Source organism: Medicago sativa, chromosome 3 (genome assembly GCF_051527215.1).
Source record: "Medicago sativa cultivar Bolivia chromosome 3, Bolivia_mono, whole genome shotgun sequence".
NCBI lineage: Eukaryota > Viridiplantae > Streptophyta > Magnoliopsida > Fabales > Fabaceae > Medicago > Medicago sativa.
Window position 1 is genome coordinate 94,692,216 of NC_140751.1, and position 6,330 is coordinate 94,698,545.

Genomic DNA, 6,330 nt, shown 5'->3' on the forward strand with positions numbered 1-6,330 from the left:
GCTGGAAGTCTCCTCGTGCCACCTCTCCACGAACGCACAAATCAGCCCATGATCAATAATTGTGTAGCTCGTATCCTGGAGCCAACCAAGGCCTGTGCGACGCAATCTGCTCTCCCACCACCGCGCAGCCACGATAGGTCTGGTGTCATCATCATGCATCGCCTATATCTTCTTTCCGTTGTTGATGCACTTTAATTTTCCACGCCACTGCAAATATTTAAAATTAATAAAGTGAGTTTAAACTTATAGCTTCACAAACATATTTAACAATAAATAAACCAGTCAGATATAAACAGTACATAACCAAGCAGTTTCAGATATAAAGTGAGCTTCATATATAAAGTGAGTTAAACAGTACATTCCACGCCATCAGCCGCCTTCCTGGCCATGTGTACATGGTACCTCCACAGCAGGTCAGTCTGGTGTGGGCCACCAGGATAGTCATCTAGTGGCTCAGGGTCCACCACCTTCTCCTTCTTCTTTCGCCTTTGCTGTGGCTCGGCATCTTCCATGTCCTCGTCCATACCCTGCAGCTCCTCCTCAAGCTCTTGCTCCTCCGTATGCTGCAAATCCACATCAGCCTGCTCCTCCTCCATGGGCATATACTGTTGCTGCTCCGGCTGATCATCGACATCAGCACGACGTGCTCTAGCACCCCGACGCCTCGGAGGAACAACACCTTCAGCCTCCATCTGTTCCCTACGCGCTCTCCTACGGGAAGCATGCCCTGCCTCCCTTACGCGCTGAGTATTAGACGTTGAACCTTCTGTAACATTCAAATTAGGGTAATCAAACATCACAATCAAACAACACAATCAAACAGCACAAAACAGAAGCAAAACAACATTCTGGGTTTGTCCGAATTTCGTAATCCGGATGAGCAACAACCTACTCCGGAAAACGAAATACGGATTGCATTCGAACAGAATTCAAAAAAAAACGAACTAATTGAACTTGCATGTGTACAGAAATCGAACTTACCTTCCATGATGTTTGTTAAGGGTTGAAATGTGGTGCTTTTGAGCAAGAAAACTCCAAATTTGGACAAGATTTGTGGTGTTCGGAATTTGGGATAATGTAGAGAGAGAGAGAGAGAGAGAGAGAGAGAGAGAGAGAATGGGAAAGTGAAAATGTAAAACTGTAAAAATGGGGGGTGAAGTTGCTTTTATACTTCGCAATTGTCCGGATTATATAATCCGGAATTTTCATAGATATTCCGGATTACATAATCCGGAGGGCATGTTGGTAATTTGCATAGGGCGCGCGAGGAGGCCATAGGGTGGGAAAAGTAATTATCTTAATTTATCGGGTCAGAAATTCCAATAGATGGGACTCGAGCAATTGATGGGGCTCAAGAGCAAATCACCAGACTTTGAAATATAACAAGTTTTAGCTGTTTGTTGGCCGAAACTAAATGTCCATTTAGGATATTGTTATCCAACTACCTCTCCCCCTTTTACCTTCTCACCCCTGACCCAATTCTTTTTTAAAAAATATATTATAAAGGTACATTTGGGATAGAAATGGTAGTTGGACTCATACCCATTGAAAATCCACAAAAAGATTCTAACAATTGATAGATCATTTCACTTATAAACTTATATGTATACCATATATCATATAGGCTCTGTTTGGTAAACCCAAAAAAAGAGCTTTTAGCTTATAAGCTCATTTGACAAAAAAAGCTCTGTTTGGTAACACTTTAGCTCTGTTTGATACAACGAGCTTATAGCTTATTTCAGGAGCTTATAAGCTATTTTTCAGAAGCTACTTCAAGTAGCTTTTGAGCTTATAGCTTTTAGCTTCTCATTTTTTCTTCCATATTTACCCTTATTATTCAAAGCAAAAGCTATCAGCTAATTTTACCAAACACTTCAACTAGCTTATCAGCTAAAAGCTATCAGCTAGCTTATCAGCTAAAAGCTATCAGCTAGCTTATCAGCTATCAGCTAATTTTACCAAACAGAGCCATATGTGAGGTTTTTAGGGACCGTTTACTTTTCAAAAATATTTCTTGTTATTATTTTCTATTGTCATTTTCTAGAAACATTTTTCACAAACATTTTATTTTATGATCGTTTTTATGTCATTGTTTTTTATTTTATTTCCTATTTCCATTTCACAAGCATCTTTAGCTCAAGCATTTTTATAAAAAAAATTGATAAATATTTTTATTTTTTGAATTTAATAAAAATATGAATAGACTCAAGTGATCAAAGAGTTTAAGTTCAAGTCTAATCCATCAAATTAGTTGAGTTTGATTTTTGGCTAAAACAATTTTAGTAAGATTTTATTTATCTGGTATTTGAACTCTCTAGGTTTCTTGGAACCAAAAAAACTCTCTAGATTACCATAATCAATTTCCTTTTGGAACAAAATGAGAATCCATCATTATCACATGTCAACCAACTTTAATAAGTGGACCATAAAATTAATAATATGAAATACCATAATAATAAAATTTTATTGAATGTAAGTGTAATATTGATTTACACGTATAACACATGCTCCTTGATTTCAATATTTTAGTTTTAAAGAGTTGAGCTATGAAATTCTATCGCACACTAAATTTAGATAACTGGATAATTACAGGTTCAAACCTACAAACCAACATACCAAATATCTTTGCTTTATTCTACTATATGATTCATATTTATTAAACTCTATAATTTCAGTATTTGTAGAAATTAAAAACATATTAAACTTTTAATTAATTTTCAATCTAATAAGAAGCATAGTAAATAAAAAAAAAAATAGTGAACGACTTATACATATAACACGTTAAGAATTGTCCAAGAGATGTTAATTCACTGGCAAGAACTACTTAAATTTATAACCTCAAGAAACATGATTCATACTTCATATAAGATAATTGTAAAATGACAATTAGTTCCCATGTTATTAATAATAATTTTCTTTTCCTCATTCTTTTAAGACTATGTGCAATGGTGCTGTTGAACCTGACATTAAACAAGCAAAAGCACTGCAATGGCATGTTGAAACTGTGTTGAATGAACTGCTGGACGAGAGAGAGGATTAACGGATTCAACACCAATTAATCTGCCACAGGATGCCACGTGGCGGCGTGCAATTGGCGTGCAAATAGGATGCTCGCCATTTCACATGGCATGCAAAAAAAAATTAAAAAAAAAAACAAATAGGATGCTCGCCATTTCACATGGCATGCAAAAAAAAAAATAAATAAATAAATAAATATTATGCTCTCCATTTCACATGGCAAACAAAAAAAATAGTAAAAAAAAAACAACAAATGGCGCCATTTGATATGTTAAACATGGAAAAAAAAAAATTAAATACTTAAATATACATGCTCGCCAAATAAAATTACAAACACACACAAAAGTTTGGAATGTTTCGTGATTGAAGATGATTTGTATCGTACTAAATAAATTGCTTGTGTGTTGTGTGCTTTTTTTTTTCTTGCATTTTAAGTTATTTGTGTGTTGCGTGCTTAGTTTGTTGTATTGCATTTTAAGTTAAGAAAATAAAAATAAATTATTTAAATAAATTTTGTTTTTACAAAAAAAAATGTTAAGTGTTTCTTTATTTTAATTTAATTATAATCGATAATTGTAATTTTATGTAATTATAAAAACAAAAATATAAAATTAAATAAGAATAAGAAATAAAAGGTGGTGGGGTAGAGTGTTGAATGAAAAAAAACCATTGGAGAGGTTAAAGTTGAATGAGTGTTGAATTAAGAGAGAGAAGATGATGTGGAGTGTTGGGAATTGAAAAAGTGGGTGTTGAAGGGTGTTTAATGTTGGTGACCATTGTAAATGGTCTTAAGGGAAACTAAAGGGCCTTAGTAAGCATGACCCAAATAATTTTGATAACAACAATAATATAGTTTGAAAGATCTCAATCTTTGAAATCGATCTCAATCATTCCTTAATTTAAAGAAAATATATTACTCTTAAACTATAATTATTTCGTGTCCAAAATCTAGTAAACTTAGTGATGATAAATAACTAATAGAATATTATGGAAAGCTTATCTCCAACACAAATTGCTTGCATTAATAATAACGCACAAGGATTTATCCAAAACCAGATTAAAAATATGACACGGATGGCGAAGCTGACAAGGCCGACCTTATCCTCAATATTTTGTTCCAGAAAGAATCTTACTATATTTAATTATTCAGCAACTTGTAGCTGGTAGTAGGCCAGTTTCTTTAGTATATCATATTCACACAATAAAATAATGTAGATAATATCCACTTACGTGAAAATCTTAAGAGATGGAAAATGACATGATGTGGTCAAGGGATGCACCATTGGTACGGGGGACCCTTCGTAAAATTTGGTCGTAAAATTTGGTTGTTTGAAATTGAAGTAATGAGCAACAAAGATGACTAAGAGGGGGGCATGGGCATGGCTATAATAGATGAACCGTAGACGACAAATTAGCATTAATTGCTAGAAAAGTACTAATTCCGTCTTATATTTTAGTATAATTTAGATTATCTAATCTACATTTCTATAATAGTTTTAGATAAAATATTCTTATTGATAAAATAATGAAATGAATTAAGATAGTAGTATATTAGTAAAAAAAATGTAATTAATTTTTTTTTAGTATTTTAAAATAACAAATAACATGAGATAAATAAATATTTTAAACATAATCATCTGTTTGAGGAAAAGCATACTACAATTCTTACTTTGAGAGAGATAGATTTAAATTAAACTTATATTGAATTAAAATGAAGACAAAATGGAGGGTGGTTTATCAATTCCATCAAAACAAGTCGACAAATTGGATTTTTAGGAGAAGTTTACAAGATAGGCATTTTGATAAGTTGGCATTTGCAATTTTAGCTAAAACTCCAAACCCTCTCAAATATGTAATATGGCCAAGCACGTGTCTTAAGGTAGAAGCCAATAACCATTATAAGCAAGCCAAGTAGACTCACTCAACCACAGTTAAATAAACCACATACATAGGCACATAGCATTGATATTCATTTTTTTTTTCTATATATAGCTACACGAGTCACACTATAATCAATTACTTCCTCCCTCACTCATACACCATTCCTTAATCCTTCCGAAACCATGATCAAAATTCCAAACCTTAAAATCCCTGAATGGAACACAACACAATACGAGGAAGTACCATTCTCCAACCATTTCATTTCAAATGACATAGACACACATGCTTCATGCATGACTGAAGATTTCGACTTACCAATCCATGTTTTCTCAACAGACCAATTCCGAATGTTCGAATTCAAAGTTCGAAAATGCCAACGTGGTAGGTCTCATGACTGGACGGATTGTCCATACTCTCATCCCGGCGAAAAAGCTCGCCGGAGAGACCCTCAAAAATACAACTACTCCGGCAATCCTTGCCCGGAGTTTCGCAAATTAGGACACTGCACCAAAGGTGATTCTTGCCACTTTGCTCATGGTGTTTTTGAATGCTGGCTTCATCCTTCCCGTTACAGAACTCAGCTTTGTAACGACGGAACCCTTTGCCGGCGACGAGTTTGCTTCTTTGCTCATACCATTGATCAACTCCGTGTCTCAAATAACGCTTCACCAGAATCATTTGTTTCATCTCCTACTTCAGTTCTTGATTCTCCTCCGAGGAAACCTCGATACGGTGTCCCTCCGGTGAACGTGAGGGAATTAGTTGGCTTCATGAGGAGTGTTAGGGTTGATGAATGGAGTCCGGTATCTCAGATGGGTTCTGTGTTTGGTTCTCCACCAGGTGGTTTTTTGAGTCTTCCATCAAACTATGAAGGGGTTTCTATGGAGAGGGTGGAATCAGGAAGAGATCTTAGAGCCAAATTCTATGCAAAATTTGGTAGATTGAACTTAAACGATGGTGTTGCTTCGGTCCCTATTCCTGATATTGGATGGGTTGCGGAACTTGTTAACTGAATCTGGATTCTGGAATGGAAGAGTATGATTTTACTTTGTATAGTTGAATGGTGCAAAAAGAAATAAAACAGCTCTCTGTGCATTGTTGAGGAGTATGAGATGAGACTTTTGGTGTCTCTAGATCTGTTTTCTTAACTCCTTTTCTGACATTTAGTTTTCTTCTTGTATTAAGGATTTGTTGAAGATTGGGTAGCATTTGATTTTGTTCATCACTTCATTGTTTTGTTTTCTTCCATTAACTTTGTATTCTTGTCTCCATTTTCTGTTTTTTTTTTATGTCTATGGGTCACCAGAAGAACTTGAAGAATGATGCATTTATACATTTTATTTCTTTCAGAAACGAATATAATGCTTTTTTGGTAGTACGAGACTAAGAATCAAAACTAAGGCATATGACACTAGAGGACCATTGTTCCTT

At 34.7% G+C, this 6,330-nt stretch overlaps 1 pseudogene across 1 annotated transcript; it reads left to right on the top strand.

Moving 5' to 3' along the window:
- The first annotated feature begins 5,032 nt into the window (after positions 1-5,032).
- LOC146942231 (zinc finger CCCH domain-containing protein 20 pseudogene) lies at positions 5,033-6,124 on the top strand (annotated as a pseudogene). Its single transcript, XR_015032621.1, has one exon. The product of XR_015032621.1 is annotated as a zinc finger CCCH domain-containing protein 20 pseudogene (transcript).
- The last annotated feature ends 206 nt before the right edge of the window (positions 6,125-6,330 follow it).